At 38.4% G+C, this 23,003-nt stretch overlaps 1 pseudogene; it reads left to right on the forward strand.

The window, feature by feature from the left end:
• LOC132643903 (probable LRR receptor-like serine/threonine-protein kinase RFK1) overlaps positions 1-7,511 on the forward strand; it is a 30,649-nt pseudogene extending 23,138 nt beyond the window's left edge.
• Positions 7,512-23,003: the final 15,492 nt, after the last annotated feature.

A 23,003-nucleotide genomic window follows, 5' to 3' on the forward strand; every position in this document is an offset into this window, starting at 1 on the left:
TCCTTCTTTGTGTTTTCTGACATTAAATCTAAAATAGAAATTAAGATATCTGTGTTTTTTTGCTTATTATCTAAAGGACAGAGTGTCTTCAAGTGTTTTTTTGGCTAAAATCGAAGTTGGGTGTCTTGAAAACTGTTGGGTTTATAATTTATTTGAAGGTTAAGTGTTGGGAATCTCTATTTGGGCCAAAATCTGATGAAAATGGAAATTCGACCTTTGTTTGTGCTAAATCTTGTAGGATAATATTATTTGGTGGTTAAAGTTTGTTTTAATTCGTTGCATGTCGAGAAAAAGCTTGAAGAAATCAACATTCTTTATATTCTGTGATTTGAAATTAGTGTTAGTGAACTGCGTTTCTTACTCGATTTTTTTGTACTCTGTGATTTGAAATCAGTGTTAGTGAACTGGGTTTCTTCTCGATTTGTTTTTGTTTCAGTTTCATCTTTGTTTCAGTTTGTCATTTTTTTTAACTAAAAGGTGAATGATATGTTCTGTTTCACTAAGTTATTTCAGCTTGTTCTTCCATTTAGAGGTCATTCGGTTGTATTAATGATATGAAGACAGCACATTAATTTGATTGCTTTGTTTATGTCAACATTAATAGGAACATGAATAATCTAGAGCGTGATTGGATGTACGATAGGTTGGATGATGTGCTGTGAGTAAAGGTTGTATAGATATTAGTACAACTTCTACCTAAATATGTTGTTTGCACCATACAAGTGCTATCCAATTATCATGTCAGGCACAACTTTTTGTTACTAAAAGTCCCTTTTTTTGGATGATATGGTAAATACGTTACTAATATTATTTTGTGATTGAGTAAAGATATGTGAAGATTTATTTGGATAGTGAAACCACTGATGGTTGTAAACCTTTGGATTAATGTTAGTGGTTATCTTCTGTTTAATTGTTCCTTGTTTATGTGCTCCATGCAGCCAGTTGGGTTGGGAAAGATTGCAAAGCTGATAAATGCCGGGAAGATTGATTCATCAGAATTGATAACAATGAAAACTCTAAAGGTAATTGTAGCTTATGGTGTAACGTGAATAATTGACATTTGGCACGTGAATGATTGATGCATAGATGAGTGGGTGATTATTCCTTTTTCTAATTTCAGGTTTTTATCCTCCAACCAATTGGTGGGAGAGGTGCCAACTTCATTTTCTGAACTCGTAAATTTAACAGATTTGTAAGACATAAATTCTAGCCCAGATTCTTTTAGCTCCTATATTTTTCGTGGAATAGAATATCTCACAGTATAATTTTTCTAAACAGTAGGATAAATGATAACAATTTCAGTGGACAGATTCCAGATTTCATACAGAACTGGAAACAACTTACCAAACTGTAAGATCTTTGGAAATACCTCCCGAATTTCAAAAAAGAAGATTGGTAGAGTTTCTAAACTTTTTCTTGACGATATATGAAGGGAGATGCATGCCACCGGACTAGAGGGTCCCATTCCATCAAACATATCTCTTCTGAATAAGTTAACAGATTTGTAAGTATAGAACTTTTCGACATTACTTAACTATTTTTCATTAGGTTCTTGTAGAGCATTTACTCTCTGCTAGTTCTCTCATGGTCAATTTTGTATACAGGAGGATCAGTGACATAGGTGGACCAGCTCAGACATTTCCTTCACTGAGTGATATCGCGGGCATTCAAACGTTGTAGGTCAAATTATACCGATATGTGGAAACCATTGTACAGTTAGAGTGTGCTATTAAGCATCCTATCTTTCGTTAAGCTAATTAAAAATGGATAAAGGGTATTGCGAAACTGCAGCCTTTCGAGAGAGCTTCCTGTATATATTTGGGCGATGAAGGATCTGCAAACATTGTAAGTTATGGACTTACTGTTTGGCAAAATGAAATTTTGGTGGTATGCGACACGTAATTATTTTTCTACCACATTCAAACTTCTTCAGCCGCATTAAAAATGCATGGTATGAAATTGAGAGAAAGCTTTTACATTGTTTCCTGTCTTCCCCCGCTGTCTGTAACCATTGGATGCTCTGAGGTCACACTATTTACTGTCCTTTATTGGTTCCTCTTTCAGTTAACACTACATTCTCCAGTCAAAAATAATTGGGAAATCATTGGAAATATAAAGCCCCTTTTAATTTCTTTATATGGAAGGTTGAAATTTATCACAGCTAGTTCGCTCTGTGTGACTTGAAAATGTTTAGCATTTCCAGTTCTTAAAGATAATTGAGGTTGATAGGGAAACAAGGCGGCTGCTTCTTAATTAGTATATGACACCCTGATATCAAGAGGTTTTATGCTGCTCTTTGCTTTTCATTAAACGTCTCATCCTTCCACTTCTTGTATCTCTCCTGTACATTCTCTAGTCTAACATATAGAGTTGACTCTTACATATTTTGCTCCTACAATATACATGTGGCAGTTGTAAGAGTTTGTGCGCACAGATTCATATCTTTATTTCCTCCTTCTGATAAGTACTTTATAATCATGATTTTCTGTTTAATTTTCTGCAGAGACGTTACCTTCAACAAGTTAGTTGGAGAAATCCCAAACAATATTAGTTCTATAAGTATGCTAAAGTTTGTGTAAGTTGAATTACAAAGAGTGGATTCTCTCAAAAGTGACGTCCTTTTTATGTTTCTATAAGAAAATTAGAGTATGAAGTGTATAACACACTCTTGTACTTCCAGATTTGCTCTTCCGTAACTGCTTGATGTTCTCTGCATAGGTTTCTTATTGGCAACATGCTCAGTGGAGATACACCAGACTCAATACTGAAGAATGGAATAAATGTGTAAGTATACATTTATTAATATTTTAATTTCATAACAATCTCTGTTGGTGTATGATGGGCTCAGTCCTTGCGGAACATGTCACAGTTTTTATTCATAAACATAGTGATTGTGCCGTGGCATGCGAAAAGAATTTTGACTCGTTCACGTTGGCATTATTTTTTCCACATTTTTGTCTTCATGTGAATCTCACAATTGCTTGGTTCATAATCGGGAAGAAGCCATCTAACAACATCCGTTGCATGCAGTGATCTTTCCTACAATAATTTTACCTGGCAAGGACCTGACCAAAATGCTTGTCAGCAAAACATGTAAGGAAAGGTCCATTTTTGTTAATTCATGCTCTTAAGTTATTTATTGGATAATCATAAGCATCTTTGGTTCTGATAATTATTCCTTCTACAGGAATCTGTATTTGAACTTGTACAAGAGCTCTGCAGCAGTAAGCCCCTTGTAAGATGATTCTCCTTATTATTCTGAAAACTTAAAATTCTGATTTCTGATGAAACTGAGCTTTAGAAGTGGTTGCTTTCCTATCTGATTCAAAGTTGAGTCTAACTGCTTTTGTGCTTTAACTTCTACAAAAAGAGAATTCTTCCATGTACGAAGGATTTCACTTGTCCTTGGTGTAAGTATGTTCTTTACTTCTCTGGAAAGTTATTCAATTTCATATGTAATATGAAATCCAACAGTAGCAAGAATCTGACAATATATCTTTAGCCACTTGGCCTTCCTTTTCGTCACTCGAATAGCAAAATTTCTATACTGTTAATCTACGTTAGATGTGTGAAAATAGAGGAAAGAAAAAGAGAACTTGTATTGGATTTGGTTGTAGGATGACATATAATGCCTCCACATATAGAAGTTCAGACAATTATTAATATGGTAAGCTAACCTAAATGAAATAAGGATTATTACATATGGGAAGTTACCCCTACAGACTTAGAAAAAATGCACTCTACCATTAACCTAGAATATATTTTAACACATCACTGCATTAATTCTCCTTCAACAAGCCTTCCAAACTCAAGGTGATAAAGCAACTCGAGTTTGCAAATCAAAAGTGAAAAGTGACAGGTTGCTACTCAGACAAAATTGAGTAGGAGTTACTATTGAATTTGAGGGCATTCATGTTGCTAGCTTAACTAGATGGTTAATGAGAAGCAAGCACCGTGCCAGCTTGATTGGATAGCTGGCAATCAACAGTATTTGACTTGGTGATGATTAATATTCACATGACTCTGACCCGATGTTGACTAGAAACACGTTTCTGTACTAGTCGCAATAGAAACACTCTCTACGAAGCGAGATTGTGCTGTCTGCATGGTGACACATCCGCTAGCTGGACAAATAATAGGACTGTTGATATTTGGCACGTGCTGCCCAAAAGATGGCTGAAGCCTGGAAGAGAGAGGAAAGGAGTGGTGCTGCTGGACCTGCAAAGAGAAAAGCCTTGTAAAATTATTAAAAAAATAAAAATAAAATTAAAAAAAATGAAAAACTTTGTCTGGCCGGAAGCGTTAGATGGAAGGTATTAGATCAATAATAAGAAAGTAGAGTCTCTTTATATAGAAGTTTATAATACTAGAATACAAAATTTTATCTTTCCTTTATACTTAGATGTTTGAATTGGAAGAATATCGTATACTATTAATCTGAATATATTATAACATCTCATTGAATTGATTCCCCTGACTTTCAACAAGGTACCTACACAATATTCTTTCTACTTCAGGAGAAATTAGTTTGGAAAGACTTCAATATTGTGAATGAGGCTGATGGAGTTCTAAGGCCCGTGGTTAGGCATTTTAACACCAGTGTCACAGATAATACTTTGGAGATCCGATTTTATTAGGCTGGCAAAGGAACTACTAGAATTCCATCTAGAGGACATTACGGTCCGCTAATATCTGCTATTTCACTCAAACCAAGTAAGGTTCCTCAACCTTCATCATTTTAAGGGGAATATCATAGTGTATCTACTATTACACTTATCACTTCGGTTTCCTTCAAGTATATTGTGTATTTATGCATGCCTCTGTAAAAAACTAACACAAAAAGACATGTATCATTTTGAAGTCCCACAGAGATATTCTAGAGATCGTACATATCATATGACCATGTTCATACATGATAATTTATTTGCTTCTACAAGAAATACTGCAATGGAGTGCATGATTACATGCTCTGTTAGGCTATTTGTGAGGTTGACAATGTTTATAAACTTCCGTTGTAAAATATAATTTGTCTGCTATCTAAGATGATCCATGTCAATATGTGGGGAATTCTGATTCTTGCCATTTTTCACCGTGCTATTTGAACACCAGTTGGCTTCTGAAGTTGCAAAAGATAACTGGTGGGGTATTTCTCTGAACAGTTGATTTGCTTTGGTTTCTTCAGAGTTGCGACATTTATTTTGAGACAAGTAAAACATTATCAGCATCAAAAGCCAATCTGTGAACTTTAAATCAGCCTGCTTGAATGATTGAAAGAGTAAATTTTCAATAACATTCCTAATTTATTATTGGAAATTTTTCTTTGAATTAAGCTATTAAAATTTGTACCTGGCTTGATCTGCGTGTGGTTCTGTACCAACTATAAGTATTAGTATGTTACTGATCTATGATGCTACAAGCTCTCGTAATTCTTGATGAGTGTAGCTTTTACTTCCCTGGAATTCTGAAATTATTTGCCTCTCTTTTATATACACGCACTATATTTCTTATTAGCTATTCATTTGAATGAACAATCAAAAGCCAAGTTAATTGGTCCTTGCAAGTTTCGGGCTTGCAGCAGACAAGTTCGATACTAATATTAGAACTGTTTAAGTACAGCAGTTGTGTTTGCCATTATCTCTGCCTAAAAGGGATGGAGGCTGTATATTTTTTAGTAGTAATGTCAAGGGGGAAAATTTCACCATTTATAATGATGTTGTTCGTAAGCTGATGGTTTAGAAACGGAGGAAATCTATTTGGATGAGCGCACACATATTGACTTTGCTATTATTTTCCCATGAATGACATATGCGTGTTGAAGTTCTTTCTAATCAACTGGTTGACTCTTAACTGATTCAATCTCATTTTGCTATTACACGTACTTCTGTATACACTAATAATCTTGTCTTCATTTCTGTGCAGCTTTTGGATCTTGTTCAGAGGAAGATAAGAAGAGTGTTACTGCTTATATTATTGTTGGAGTAGTGGCCGCATGCATTTTCCTGTTGCTAATGAGCGCACTTTGGAGGAAAGGCTATCTGCAATGCAAAACGAAACAGAGAACAGGTGATCATTGAACGAGTGTTAGAAAGAAGTAACGTTAACCAACAAATTTTGTGACTAGGCTGATGATCCATGCTTTACTGATATGAAAGAGCACATTGTAATGAAATGATGATCAACGAAACTCCATATCCAGAAGTTGTGAGTTGTAAATAGATGATTAACCAGTAAAGTCTATATTTCCATGACAGATTTAGAGGGCATGGAGCCGCAGACCGTTTCTTATACTTTAAAGCAAATAAAGGCTGCCACTAATAACTTCGATGCTTCTAACAAGATAGGGGAAGGTGGTTTTGGCGCAGTTTTCAAGGTATTATTCTGGTAACAATAGTAATGTAGTATCTTCTTTATCATTATTGTTTGTGAACTCTGACCAAATATTTGATGTGGGGCCGGCTATCTGATGGTACTTTGGTTGCAGTGAAGCAGCTCTCGCATTCATCAAGACAGGGATCGTGAATTTTTAAATGAGATTGGCATGATTTCTTGTTTGCAGCACCCGAATCTTGTTAATCTGCATGGCTGCTGCATTGAAGGGACTGAATTACTGCTCGTATATGAATACTTGGAAAATAATAGCCTTGCTTGCGCATTATTTAGTAAGTTACACCTTCTCTTTTAAGAAAAGTTTCTAAACTACTACCAGTTCGATCTCTATGAAATGCCCATTAACATTTTAGTATGGACAACTTTAGATTCAGAGAAAAGTCAATTGATACTTGATTGGCCAACAAGGGTCAAGATTTGTGTTGGGATTGCTAAAGGTCTGGCTTACCTTCATGAGGAATCAAGCCTTAGAATTGTACACAGAGACATTAAAGCTACTAATGTACTGCTAGATAGAGATCTAAATCCCAAAATTTTGGACTTCGGGCTAGCTAGACTTACTGTAGATGATAATACCCATATTAGCACTCGAGTTGCTAGAACAATGTAAGTTCTGATGTAAAATCCAAACTAGATTTCTTTATTGCCTTTATCTTATCAGTAGTATGGTTAGGTAAAATTTGTAACATAATTGTATGTTAATAACTGCAGAGGATACATGGCACCCGAGTATGCGCTATGGGGTTATTTGACCTACAAAGCAGATGTTTACAACTTCGGAATTGAGAAGGCACGCAGAGTGATTTCTTCACCATCACATCATCCAAATACTCCTATTGACAAACCATCAGTTGTGACACCCATAGTGCCTCCTCCTACTACTGCTAATGTTGACGATGTTGATCCTTTCGTTTCTGATGATGATAGTAGTCCTTCACCCATGCATTAGTTTTTTATGTTATCTGCTTTTTGCTAGAAAGAACAAAATTATGCACTAACAATACTTGATGGATGTGTGGGTTCTTTTGGTAGTTGATAGCTTGGTGTTGTCGGTGTTTTGGACTTAACGATTAGGATTCCGCTATCTATTTTGAATCTTTTTTATAAATATTATTTTATGTGAATGTCAGTCATTTTTAAGGGTATTTATTAATTTGTATTTAGTATGTTTCAACAGGTGTATTTAAAAAAAAACAAATTGGAAGAAAAATATTTGTGACAGAATTGCGACGAATTTTGGTCGTTGCTAGAGGGAAAACAGTAGGCTACAGACTGCGACAAACATTGTATTGTCGCTAAATGCAGGCACAAATAATTCTAATATTTTGCGACGGATTAGCGACAATGATTTTCGTCGCTAATTTACTAAAACGACGAAATGAAATATGAAATTAGTCACGGAATTCATAACAATAGCAACAAAATATTCCGTTGCTATAATGTGGAACAGATCTCATACGTCGCTACTCTGTCGCTAAGTTTGCTACGGATTTCATTTTTCCGTCGCTAATAGGTTACAACGCGCAAAATCGTAACAGACGACATTCCGTCTCTAATCCGTCGCAACACATGTTTAGCAACAGATATATGCTGATTAGCGATGGAATACGTCCGTCACTAAACGCTGTTTTTTTGTAGTGAGACTTAGGGAATTTCATCTATCTCAAACGAGAAATTGGAACAACTAACCCCAAACTCCTTATACACTTTCAAATTTATATCATACTATACACATCGGGAATAAATGCTTAATCACATAACCTAAGAGGGAATTGTCATATCTTTTATCTCATAGTAATATCTGCTTCTTTTAGTAACTTACTAACATCATACTCCCTTGGTCTGATCTGAATAAGCTTAAATAATTTAAAACTATTCCTAAAAATCCAATATCGTCTGCTTGTGGTTTTCCTACCGTACTCAGTCCCTTATTAGTCATGTGCATGGATCATATGGCAAAAAAATATATCCCTGAAAAAGTCGAGACTTTCTAGTATTATAGGTGGTTTGCTCTTAGGCTATTTCCTGCTCAAAACTACTGTCGACAATTTATGCCTACTGCGGTTAACTTCATAACTTGTTACCTCGTAGGGTCTTAAATCTAAACCATCATCTTTATACTATAACTCCATGGTCAAAGAGTCCAAATAAACTTATTCTATAGGGTATATAACCCATGTGTGCTACCATACAGAAATTTGTCTTTCAAATGGTACTAACACTTGATAAACACACCATGCACTATTTGGCAAGTCTTGGGTCTCGAATTTCCTTCTTGCCGCTTACACATTCGATACGTTCATGATTTGATGGAAAAAGAATGTTACTTACTGCTCTAAGCTTCATGCCACGAGTTAGATTAATTCCTGATAACTCCATCTAAAAGCAACACATCGATAATGATTAGATTTACATCTTCCTCATCCATTAAGACGAGGCGTATTCAGTAGAATGGGAAACAACTCACGAGTTCGAGTGATTTATGAGAACATAGCTTTATTGTACGATCTAGAGTTGAAAGAAGTGAGACAATCTTAAATGTCTTGGTGGTCAACTGTTTATATGTGTGGGTGCCACACACATATAAAAGTGACTCCACTGGAGACGTTTTCATAGACTCCGTAAGGCTCTTGAACCTAGGGCTCTGATACTAAGCTTTGTCACGCCCCGAACCACGGCCTAGACGTTACACAACACTCGGTGCCTTACGGCATGTGACCGAGCGAACCACATGGCTTGGTGAATCATCATGAGGTATACATGAGCGGAATATGACATACACATAATGAGCCTAAACATGGGATATCATAAATATCAAATAAAATACTTGTTTTAAGAAAACATGAATATGGATTGTCATAGATAATGAGCCAAAGATGGCTATACGACTCCAAACGTCTGACATAACATAACTTTCTAGTCTATGAAACCTCTAACATGAGTCTGAACTGCTAAACGTAACTATTGGGACAAGGCCCCCAGCATACCTTAAATGCATAACTAGCATAAAGTAAATAATGACTAAACCCCGAAGAAGGTGGGGCTCACCAAAAGCTGATACGTGGGTGGTCCTATGAAGTAGATCCATCATCCTGTAAATTCGTACCTGCATCGTGAAATGCAGGCCCCCAGGTAATAGAAAGGGGAAGTCAGCACATTGAATGTACTGGTATGTAAAGCAACTGAATGAAATAAACATGGCACATGAAATGACATGATGAGAGTTGAAACTGAAATTGAAACTTGGTCATGAAAATGTGTATCTGACATGGACATAAATACATATATAACATGGGTAAAAACATTTTATGTTGGGAGAGCATTAATATAACCGACATGTAACCACCACGTTAACACGTGACGTCTGATCTCTGCTAGAAGACGTGAACATGACATGAATGGATCCAAATCCCTCAATGGGGAAAATATGAAGGAATCATCCTACTGGGCAGAGCAATCCTTATCATACGTTGGCATATGTAGTTTCAGGTATGAAACCTTCTCGGTAATCTGTGCAACTCCCCAAAACATGAACATGATAAAGTTGGCTAAGAATCCAATGAATTTCATAAAACATGACTTGTATTAAACATGAGTATCTTGTATCATATCATGGATATAATAATATAATATAATTGCATGAAAACTTGTAGACATGTAGGATATTCATGAAAATAAACATTATATTTAATAACTTTCATGTACGAACCTATGGAATGCAAAGTATTAGTTTTCATTGATTACAGACAGATTCTCAATAGCCAAAAGGGACTATTAAGAATACAATAACGAAGTAATCATACAATTGTAGTATATCATGGTACATGTACTTAGGTTTATCATGAACATGGCTAAACCCTAGTTTTGGTGTAACTTGTATGATCATGGAAGAACGTGACATGGGGAAGAACAAAGATGTTCCCACACGTGGATAGAAACTCTACATACCTGGTAATGCTCCAAAACTTGAATTAAAGACTTGAACTTTGAAGAAGATTTTCAAAATCTTGAATCTTGAACCTTGAGATGGGTTTTCTTGAAAACCCTAGGTTAGGAATGATGATTTCTTTATTAGATTACAAGGATATATATTAGAATTGACTTGGAATGATTATAATAGGCTTACCTTGGTGTTCTTGATGATGGGAGAGGGTAGGAGGTCGTTCTAGGGCTTGGGGATGTGAAGAATGAAGTGAAAAAGCCTTAAAACGTAGTTTTAAAATTACTGTCGGACTAGTTTTACGCCCCATTTTACGGATTGTAAAAGATTTACGGTCCTTAGATGCTACCATAAATATATTACAGTGATTTGGGATTTCTGGACCTGTTTTACGCCCCAAATCTACGGCCCGTATAAATTTTACGGCTTAGATTCTACCGTAAATCGGCAGAACACTATTTTTGTAAAACAGGCATAACCATTTTTACAGATGTTTGTTTGACCTCCATAATACATCGTTGGAAATTTATTTCAATGATCTACAACTTTCAAGAAGGACGTTTTCCCAAATTCCTTATATATTTTTCCGTATACTCATTTTAAGTGAGACATGGTGCAAACTCACTTGAAAACACGCTCCATAGGGTAGCTTCCAACTTTCGTTTGCCCAAAGACTCTTCTTATGACTTGATTAGTTTTCAAAACACTTCCTATATCTACCATATTTATTCCATTATACCCTCCATCTTACGCATTAAACCTTAGCCCGAAGATCCGAGATGTTACAATTTCCCAAGTCCATGAAAGTTCTAGAATCTTCCTCTAAACATATCCAACCAAACCCAAGTGAAATCAAGGATTAAAAGGTGAAACTCAAGAAACTCAAGTGTTGGGAGGCTCACTAGGGTTTGTAGAGTCGAAGAATTCCTTTGGTGTTGAAATTGGAGGCTCCACTCAAATGGAATAATTTGATCAAAGCTTGCTCTTGTGTGATTAAAGTAAGTTTTCACACCTATTGCATGTTGTTAAGAATGTTTGATTGTTATACAACTTGATTGAGGAAAGAAAGAGAAAAAGGAAGTTCAAACATGAATTTGAGGATATTTTGAGTAGCAAATTAACTTGAGTTATAATTATTAGAATGATTTGAGTATAATCTTCTTATAAGGGGTAATAATAATGATGGGGAACTGTTGTATACAAGTATATAAGGGGTTGTGTTGAAGTTGTTGTTATAAATTGATTGTGGGAATAATTTTTGGGATTGTATTGGATATAATTTGAAGGAAATCTCTTAATCATGGTATTGTTGAAGTTTTTATTGTTGTTTGGGAGTTGATTTGGAATTTGGTGGAAGTAGATGAAATAGGGGAAGTGCTGCCCAATTTTTGCTAGTTTATCAATTATTCTAGTTTTAACTTATGAGTATTTCCATGACTTGACGTTAGTGTGAATCCTCTTGAATGTAGATTTTTGAACTTGGAGAAGAAACGTTAAGTAGTTGAGGAGATGAAAAGGTATGTAAGGCTAACCCTTTTCTTTCTAAAGGCATGTTTCCTTTATTGTGAATCCATACATGATATCCTTAATGTTCTATTTCCTAGAAACGCTAGAGCCTCATAATTCTCAAGGTTCTCGTGATATTGTGGACAAATATTTTCTATATTGATGATGATAATGATGATGATGTTGATTCTATTTATAAAGATACGAAATCTTATAGCTCTTAATGTTTTCATAATATTATTGAGTTTTTCCATGGTCATTGATTTTACTCATTGTTGTTGATCTCATCTTATGGTATTTGTTCTTTCAAGGTGAGATATAGTGATGATGATGGTTCCATAATAGAAATCGGAGGTTTATTGACCTTACGTCACTCCGATAGAGTGGTAACGTTATTTGGGCTGTCATGCATGCTTTATATATATGTATGTATTTTATGACATAGCGCCGTGCTATAGTCGGCTGGGCAGGCACGTAGATGTGCACACCACTGCAGTGGGCAGATTATGATGGTACCTCGGATGCGGGATGATATGATATATGGATCGGGCTACATGTTCCGATGTATGCAAAATGTTTTTTTTAAAGCTACGCAGGCATGTCATCCGCCTTATGAGGCATCCAGATGTACATGTTATCTCTCTTATCCCATGTTACCTTCCATATCTTTATTCTATTATTATTCATACCTTGCATACTAAGTACATTACTCGTACTGATATCTTTTTGCTTGTGGACGCTGCATTCATGCCCGCAGGTAGACAGACAGGATCCTTGGGTTGCTTTGTCAGCGTTTGCTCAGGAGTGCTCCATGTATCCTGGAGTTGCAGCTTAGCCGGTATTATTCTTTTGTATACATATGTGCATGACAGGGTCTTGTCTCGTCCTTATGATGTTTTTTACTCTTTGTAGAGGCTAGTAGATAGATGCTCATAGTTAGATGTTCAGTATATTTATCGGCTAATTTATTGTATATTATTTTTGGAAGCCTTGTCGGCTTGTATATATGGCACTGTCTTTGGTGATTATATAGACTATGATGCTTTTGAGTTAGTCATGTGGTCCACCTAGATATAAGTAGGAGAAGTATGTTAAGAGGTGCTCGATAAGTTAGCTCTGGGTACCCGTTATGGCCCTTCTGTTGGGTCGTGACAAAAATGGTATCAGAGCAGTTCATCATAAGGTGTGTCTACGAGCCGTGTCCAGTAGAGTCTTGTTTATAGGTGTGAAGCGCGCCACACTTATAAACATGAGGCTGTGGGGCATTTAGGAATGGTTGACCTTTCTTTCTCCTCTTAGATTATGCGATAAAGCCATGTTATCAGGATTCTCTTTTTCCTAATCGTGTGTCATCATTTCAGCGATGTCGGTGAAAAGAAAAACTTCAGCGGTTCGAAGGGTAAGTCAGTAGTAGGCAGGAGGACTGAGATGATACCGCCTTCAAATTTAGAGGAGGGCGAGTCCCAGAATGAGATTCCATCCCGATCCACTCATACTCCGCCCCCTCCAAAAGAGCATAGATGAGCCTCAATTTAAGCTCCAACACCTCCAGTCCCTCCACCGGATGCCTCAGTCTTAGAAATGAGGGAGGCTATTCAGTTGCTGACCCAGTTAGTAGCCGCTCAAGTTCAGCGGCAAGGTACTGGTCATGGTGCTAGAGCTGTCAGTACTAGAGTCCGTGATTTTATTAGTTTGGACCCCCCAAAATTATTTGGGTCAAAACTAGACAAGGACCTGCAAAAGTTTATTGATGAGATATTGAGGACATTGCGGGTAATGCATGCTTCATATGTGGAGTCGATAGATTTGGCCTCTTATAGATTGCGAGACGTGGCGGTTCATTGTTATAGTATCTGGATAACTTCTAGAGGGATAAATTCACCTTCCTCGATATGGCAAGAGTTTTTAGATGTTTTTCTCGGACACTATTTGCCACCAGAGGTTCGACGGGCTACAACTAATAGGTTCATGAACCTCAGATAGAGGAACATGAGTGCTCGGGAGTATAGCCTTCCTTGGCTCTATACACTCCAGCTATGGTTGCTGATATGGGAGATAGAGTTCACCGGTTTGTGAATAGTTTGGGACCACACTTGATTGATGATTGTTTGACGGCCTCACTTTAGGAATGTATGGATATTTCTCGTATTCAGGCCTATGCCCAAAATTTGGAAAAAGGACAGCAATAGCGGAGAAATGAGTATAACAGGGGTTATAGTAAGAGGGATAGATCCTCAGGTGCTGTCAGCGAGCTTGGAGGGAGTCAGACGGGGCAGTATTCCAGACGCTCCGGTCATTCAGCAGTTAGTGCACCTCTGCGGTTTGCAGGCAAGAGATTTGACCACCTTATCTATTCAGGACCAGGTCAGATTTCTAGGGCATCGGGTTCTCAGTACAGGGGTGATTTCTGTCAGATGAGACCACCTTTACCACGGTGTACTCGATGTGGTAGGCTACATTCGGGACATTGCCGCTTAGGTTCAGATGCTTGTTATGCTTGCGGTCAGACAAGCCATATGCTGCGCGACTGTACATCGAGAGGTGGTAGAGGTATGATTCAACCTCGGGATTAGCAGCCGGTTCTTTATCATCCGTACGCCCCGTGGGGCAGAGTTCACAAATACCAGCGGGCCGTGGTAAAGGTAGAGGGGGAGCGTCCAGGTCGAGTAATCCTCAAAATCGTATCTATGCATTAGCTGGGTGGCAGGATCTCGAGTCTTCACCTGATGTAGTTACAGGTATATTATTAGTATCTTCTCATGACGTATATGCATTGATAGATCCAGGGTCTATATTGTCGTATGTTACTCCTTATATTGCCAGTCAGATTAGGGTTAAACCTGAGCCAATTAACCCTTTCAAAGTGTCTTGGTGACCCCGTGATAGCTAGACGAGTCTATAGGAATTGTGTGGTTATAGTTTGTGATCATCGTACCATGGTAGATCTGATTGAGCTCAGTATGGTAGATTTTGATGTTAATATGGGATTAGATTGGTTGGCTTCTTATTACGCAAATGTCGATTATAGAATGAAGATAGTTCGTTTCCATTTTCCAGGAGAGCCAGTTCTAGAATGGAAGGGTAATACAACATCTCCAAGAGGTAGGTTTATTTCCTATCTCAAGGCAAGAAAAATGATTGCTAAGGGATGTATTTATCACTAGTTCAGGTTCAAGATATAGAAGCAAAGCAGATAACTCTTCAATTTGTTCCGATAGTGAATGAGTTTTCGAATGTATTCCCGAACGAGCTTCCAGGTCTTCCACCAGAACGGGAGATTGATTTTGCCATTGACGTGCTACCAGATACTAAGCCGATATCTATTCCTCTATATAGAATGGCACCTGCAGAATTAAGAGAGTTAAAGGAGCAGTTGAAGGATTTTGTTGAGAACGACTTTATAAGGCCTAGTTCGTCGCCGTGGGGCACACTGGTATTATTTGTAAGGAAGAAATATGGTTCCTTACGGATGTGTATCGACTACAGGCAACTGAATAAGGTGACGATAAAGAACAAGTATCCCCTTCCAAGAATTGATGATTTATTTAATCAATTGCAGGGCGCCAAATAGTTATCAAAAAAGACTTTAGATCGGGGTACCACCAAGTTAGATTTAGGGAGAAACATATTCTAAAGACGGCCTTCAGAACCAGATATGGTCACTTTGAATTTCAGGTGATGTCGTTCGGGTTAACGAACGCTACAACGGTATTTATGGATTTGATGAACAGTGTATTCATGCCTTTCTTAGATTCGTTTATGATTGTGTTCATCGATGATATTATGGTGTATTCTCTATCTGAGGTAGAACATGCGGATCATTTACATTCTGTCCTTAAAATTCTCCAAGCTCGGGAGTTATATGCAAAGTTCTCAAAATGCGAGTTCTGGTTGAATTCGGTAACTTTTCTAGGGCCTATTATTTTAGAAGATGGTATTCGGATGGATACCCACATGATTGAAGCTGTGAAGACTTGGCCAAGATTCACAACACCTACTAAATTTCGTAGATTTTTGGACTTGGGAGGTTATTACAGAAGGTCTGTAGAAGGTTTTTCTTCCATCTTTACACCATTAATGAAGATGACTCAGAAAGAAACTAAATTTCAGTGGATGGATGCTTGTGAGCGCAGTTTTCAGGAGTTGATAGACAGATTGACTTCGACCCGGTGTTGACACTTCCAGAAGGATCGGAGGGCTATGTTGTCTGTTGTGATGGATCAGGCATTGCACTAGGTTGTGTGTTGATGCAGCATGATACAGTGATTGCTTATGCTTCAAGGCAGTTACGAAAGCATGAGAAAAACTACCCAACCCATGATCTAGATGTCACAAACCAGCTAGAGGGCCATGACGGGTACCCGGTACTAGCGTACTGAGCACCTCTGGTCTAACCTTCCATAAGCATGTGGGCCACATAGACAACTCGTGAATATCATACTTAGTACAGTCATCAACAACGATGCCCATAAGCATAAGCTAATAAGGCTACCAAAATATATACAACAACAAGCACTGATAAAGTTAAGAAACATCTAGCTACATACATCTATCTACGAGCCTCTAAATAAAATACATGAATCCATAAGGATGGGGTAGGACTCTTCCATACCCAAGTATATGTATACAAAAGAGTAGTACCAATAACTGCGGTTCCGGAACAACTGGAGCGCTTCTGAGATTCTGCTGATGGGACTCCTAAGGATCAGATCCGTCTACCAATCTACCGGTGGGCATGATCGTAGCATCCACAAGAAAGGACATCAATACGAACAGTGTACTGAGTATGTAAGGCATGAAAAACAACATAACAAGAAACATGGAACATAATAGGAGATAAAGATAACATGTACATCTGATTGCCTCATAAGGCGGATACCATGCATACTTGGCTTTCTAAAGAAAACATTTCTCACATACACATATGCATATATCATAATCATTATCCCGCGTCTAGGCCTCTCGCGTCCGGGTTAACTATCTCACGCCACCCACAAGTGGTGACTGCCCGGTCATGTAGGCATGGTGTTATTATCATTATCCATAAGTCACCCACCGTAGTGGTGTCTGCATGGCCATGTTGGCATGGTGTTATTAAAATACATACATATATATAAAGGATGCATAAGAACCCAATTAAAAGCTACAAATCTATCAAAGTGACGTAAGGTCGGTAACCTCCGATTATATTATGGAATAATCACCATCGCTATATCTCTCCTCGAAGGAAAACGTATCATGAGGTGAGATTAACAACAATGAATAAGATCAAGAAATTCATGAAATAAACTCAATAATCTCGTAATAGCATCAAACCATGAGCTTTGGAATCTCTAGAGTGGAATCATCATCATCATCATCATCATTGTCATCATAGAAAACATCTTACCTTTAACATCATAAGAAACTCTAAGAATCATGAACTTCTAACTTTTAGAAATAAGAATGTTATGGAAAATACGTTTAGGTTTGTAAGAAGAAATCACGCCTTTAAAAAGAAAGGGACTAGCCTTACATACCTTTTTGGTCTTCTACTACTTAACTATTATTCTCCCGAGCTCGCAAATCTACATTTAAGAGAATTCATACTATTGTTAGGCTTATCGTCATATTCCTATCTTAAATCTAAAAATTAAACTCCTTTAGAATCTGTCAAAATTCGGGCAACATCTCTCTTATTTATATCCCTAGCCCAAAATCACAATACCAGCAACCAATACAACAATAACAACAACTCTAACTCCAACAACATCATCATCCATACCAAAATATTTCACAAAATATCCCACACGATGTTTATCCAATTTCTCAACCAACAAATTCGTTATACGGTCATTTAATAGCTCTACCTCCATATTAAACCTAAATCAATATCAATAGGGAAATATTCATACCTTGCTCTCGCTAGAATCGCAATATCTTCACTTTCCACCTTGAATCCAAGCCCAGATCCTCGCAATATGATACTATAATCGCAACTATACGCTGTCCGAACCTAAATCCTGAGATTTCAAGTAATTCGCTGAAATTTTATGAACGGAAGTTGGAGGAGAGTTCCAGAGAGGTTGGGATGTTTTGAGGGGTGTTTGGTTTAGAAATAAGGGGCTAAGCCCTTTTTTATAATGTTCTAGAGTCAGGTTGCACAAACTTAGAATTTGCTCAGCGCATTTTCGCCACCTTGGGGTGTATTCGCACTGAGTTATTCTTGGTCCTTTGCGCGTTCAGGCCACCTCCAGGTGCGTTTGCGCAGAGTTAATTTCTGCCCTGACGGTATTTCTTAAAACGCTCATAATGTTTGATTCCGATGTCGGATCGATGCGCGGTTTGTTCCGTTGGAAACTAGACTTCTTGAACTTCAATTTAGGCGTTTGTTTTACTTCAAAACTCCTAATATAGTAAAAGATATTCCTTCCCCACGTTAGACTAAAATTATCGTACGAAATCGTACCCGACTTTTCTCCAAAGTTCTGAAAATTTAATCTCCTTGATTCACTTGTTCTCCAATCCTTCCATGACTTATTACATGAGCTTGAAAACTCATAACCATAAGATAAGCACATATAATCTCATATATATTTGACAATAACTCCAGTGTCCATAATTGAACAACTAGCACCTGGCGACTCTCAATGTACAAAAACTACGAGGTGTAACATTCCTCCCCCTTAGCAACATTCATCCTCGAATGTTAAACTCTTAGGAATTTCTACAAAATGTTTTCCAAAGTTTCCCTTGTAATTGTACCACTACCATCCTGTCACAAACAACCCAAAATATACAATGCCTTACAGGGCTACAACATCAATGCCCATATTGGCCACACACGACCAAGAAATCATTCAAAGAAGCATCACATACTTGAGGCTAATGATGTCTCTGTTTGGAGCTCTTCTGGGAGTGGAAATAGATGCGGATACCTGAACTTCATAGCTTTCTCTGCTTCCCAAGTCATTTCCTCTCTGTTATTATTTCTCCATAGAACTTTGACTGAGGCTACGTATTTGGTTCTAAGTCTTCAAAGTTTCCTATCCAAAATGGCAATGGGTATTTCTTCATAGGACAATTTCTCAGTAACTTGGACATTATCTACAGGCACAATTCTGGAAGGATCTCCTACGCGCACTTCCGAAGCATTGACACATGAAACACTGGGTAGACCGACTCTAAGTCCGAAGGCAGATCTAACTCATAAGCTACTTGGCCTTCTTTGCGCACATTCTTGTAAGGCCCAATATACCGGGGACTAAGCTTACCCTTCTTGCCAAATCTCATTACGCCTTCATCGGTGACACTTTTAAGAATACCCAATCGTTAACTTTAAATTCCAAGTCTCGTTGATGATTGTCCGCATAGGATTTTTGACGACTTTGGGCTGTTAATAACCGATCTTGAATAAGCTTGATCTTCTCCACTGGTTGCTGGATCAAGTCTGGGCCTACTAACTTTGTCTCTCTTACTTTGAACGATCCAATTGGCGATCTACATTTCCTTCCATATAGAGCTTCATACAGGGCCATCTGAATGCTCGAGTGGTAGCTATTATTGTATGCAAACTCAATAAGTGGCTAATGATCATCCCAACTACCTCCAAAGTCTAACACACAGGCTCTTAGTATATCTTTAAGGTTTTGGATAGTGCGCTCAGCCTGCCCATCAGTCTGTGGATGAAATGTTGTGCTAAGTCTTACTTATGTTCCCAAACCTTCTTGGCAAAAATTAGCTGTAAATTATGCTCCTCTATCAGTAATAATGGATACTGGAACACCATGAAGTCGCACTATCTATTTAATATACAATTTCGCATAATCTTTTGCTGAGTACGTAGTTCTGACTGGCAAGAAATGACTTGATTTTGTGAGTCTATCCACAATCACCCATATAGAGTCATACTTACGCCGAGAACGAGGCAAGCCTGTGATGAAGTCCATATTAATCACTTTCCATTTTCAAGTCGAAATCTCTATAGCTTGCAGTAATCCCCTAGGCTTCTGATGCTCGATTTTCACCTATTGACAATTAGGACATTGGGCCACAAACTCCTCTATATCTTTCTTCATTCCATCCCACCAATATATAGATTTAAGATCATGGTATATCTTTGTCACCCCTAGATGGACAGAATAATGGGAATGATGGGCTTCTTCGAGAATATGTGGATGTAATCCTGCAACATCTGGGACACATAATCTGCCTTGGTACCTGAGGACTCCATCTGCAGGAACCTCAAATGGTGACTTCTCCTTCTGATGAAGCGCATCTCTATAATAAACTAACACGGGGTCCTCATATTGGCGCTTCTTTACCTCCTCGACTAAAGACGACACAGCTGGATTCCGGATAATAACTCCCGTACTGCCCGAGTCCATTAAGCGCACTCCTAGGTTGGCTAGCTGTCGAAGCTCACGAACTAATTCCCTCTTCTCCGGTTGAACATGATCTAAACAACCCATGGACTTGCGGCTAAGAGCATCGGCTACTATGTTCTCCTTGCCAGGATGGCATAAGTTATTCACATCATAGTATTTTAATAGCTCCAACCACCGCCTTTGCCGCAAATTCAATTCCTTCTGTTTGAAAATATATTGGAGACTCTTATGATCCGTATAAATATCCACATGAACACCATACAAATAATGTCTCTACATCGATCTTTAGTGCATGAATAACCGCAGCCAACTCTAGGTCATGAGTTAGGTAGTTTTTTCTCGTGTTTCCGCAACTGCCTTAAAGCATAGGTAATAACTTGGCCATGTTGCATCAACACACAACCTAGCCTAATACCTGAAGCATCGCAAAAGATAACATAGCCCGTTGATCCTTCTGGAAGTGTCAGGACTGGAGCCGAAGTCAACCTATCCTTTAACTTCTGAAACTGCACTCACAAGTGTCGGTCCATTAGAATTTTGCCGATTTTTGAGTCAGCTTCGTCAGTGGTGCTGAAATGAAAGAAAATCCTTCTACAAATCTTCTGTAATAGCCGACCAACCCCAGGAAACTACGGACCTCTGTAGGCGTTGTAGGCCTTGGCCAATTCCTCCCAGCTTTAATCTTCTCGATATCTACTCAAATATCGTCAGTTGAAATAATATGCCTTAGAAAAGTTACAGAGTTCAGCCAGAACTCACATTTTGAGAACTTGGCATATAGTTTCTGAGCTCAAAGAATTTAAAGAACAATACGTAGATGATCTGCATGCTCTGCCTCCGTTCGAGAATATACCAAGATATCATCGATGAATACAATCATGAATAAATCTAGGAAAGGCCTGAATACATTATTCATTAAATTCATGAATACCGCTGGGGCGTTAGTTAATCCAAATGACATTACCCGAAACTCATAATGACCATATCTAGTTCTGAAGGCTGTCTTTGGGATTTCTTCTTCTTTAACCCTCACTTGGTGGTATCCCGATCTTAGATCTATTTTTGAGAACCACTTGGCACCTTGCAGTTGATCGAATAAATCATTGATCCTTAAAAGTGGATATTTATTCTTTATCGTCACCTTGTTCAATTTCTTGTAGTCAATACACATCCGCAAGGAACAATCTTTCTTTTTTACGAACAGCACCAGGAACTAGGCCTAATAAAGCCTTTTTCAAGCAGATCTTTCAGTTGCGCTTTTAACTCTTTTAATTCAGCAGGGGCTATTCGATAGGGAGGAATAGATATAGGCTTAGTATCCAGTAACACATCAATGGTAAACTCAGTCTCCTGTTCTAGAGGAAGGCCTGGAAACTCGTCCGAAAACACGTCTGGAAACTCATTCACTACTGGACAAATTGAAGAGTTGATGGTTTTGCTTCTGTGTCTTGAATCTAGACTAAATGATAAATATAGGCCTTAGCAATCATCTTCCTCGCTTTAAGATAGGAAATAAACCTACCTCTCGGGGACGTTGTATTACCTTTCCATTCCAAGACTGGTTCTCCCGAAAAATGAAATCAGATCATCTTTGTTCTACAATCAACATTGGTATAACAAGAGACCAGCCCATCCATACCCATAATACGTTCAAGATCTAAACATTTTCAACTCATGTAAATCAGCCATAGTATGGTGGTTGTAAAATACAACCTCGCAATTCCTATATACCCGTCTAGCTACCACTGGTTCCCCTACCGGTGTGGACACCTCAAAAGGTTCGATTAACTTAGGTTTCACCCTGATACGACTGGAAATATAAGGAGTAATATATGTAAAGTAGAACCCGGATCAATCAATGCACACATATCATGAGAGGATACTGATAATATACCTGTGACTACGTCACGGGAGGACTCAAAATCCTGTCGTCAAGGGAAGACTCAAAATCCTATATGACTGGAATACTGTTGCCTTTGACTTCTTTTGAACTCGCTAGCGCCATTGGAAGATCTGGCCCTCTTACTGTACCTTCTTTCAGAATCACGCTCGCCCCTTTGCAACTGCTGTTGTTCATTCAAATTCTGATCATATCCACCCCATCTTGGAGCAAGGCCGTCAAACACTCTTTAATCAAATGTGGCCCTAAACCACTCACGAACCAATGTACACGGTCTCCCATATTGGCTACCATGGTTGGGGCATACCTAGCTAAAGCGGAGACTGTACTCTCGCGAACTCATATTCCCCTGTCGGAGATTCAAGAATTTGTCGGGTCAGGTCCGTCGAACCTCTGGTGGCAAACAATGTCGGAGGAAGGCATCCACGAACTCTTGCCATACGGGGGGAGGTGCATTTTCCCCTCTCGAAGACGTCCAAGTTTTGTACCAATGGACGGCAACATCCCGCAATCTATAAGAAGCCAATTCCACTGACTCAGTATTAGAAGCATGTATTATTCGTAGCGTCCTCAGTATCTCATCTATAAAGCCCTGTGGGTCTTCATCCAACTTTGACCCGTAAAATTTTGAAGGGTTCAGGCTCATAAAACCACGGGCTCTTGCGATGACTACTCTATCACCCTGGCCCGCCCCCTGCCGATGGGCCTGAACGACAACTAACTGGGTCAGCAACTGAATAGCCTCTTTCATCTGGTGGCTTGAGGCATCTGGCGGAGGGACTAGGGGTACTGGAACTGGAGCTGAATCCTCGTCATGCTCCTCTGGTAGGGGTGGAGTAAGAGAGGTCCAAGATGGAACCTCGTTATAAGATTCACCCTCTTCTATCTCTGCCGGTGGCTCGCG

Source organism: Lycium barbarum, chromosome 6 (genome assembly GCF_019175385.1).
Source record: "Lycium barbarum isolate Lr01 chromosome 6, ASM1917538v2, whole genome shotgun sequence".
NCBI lineage: Eukaryota > Viridiplantae > Streptophyta > Magnoliopsida > Solanales > Solanaceae > Lycium > Lycium barbarum.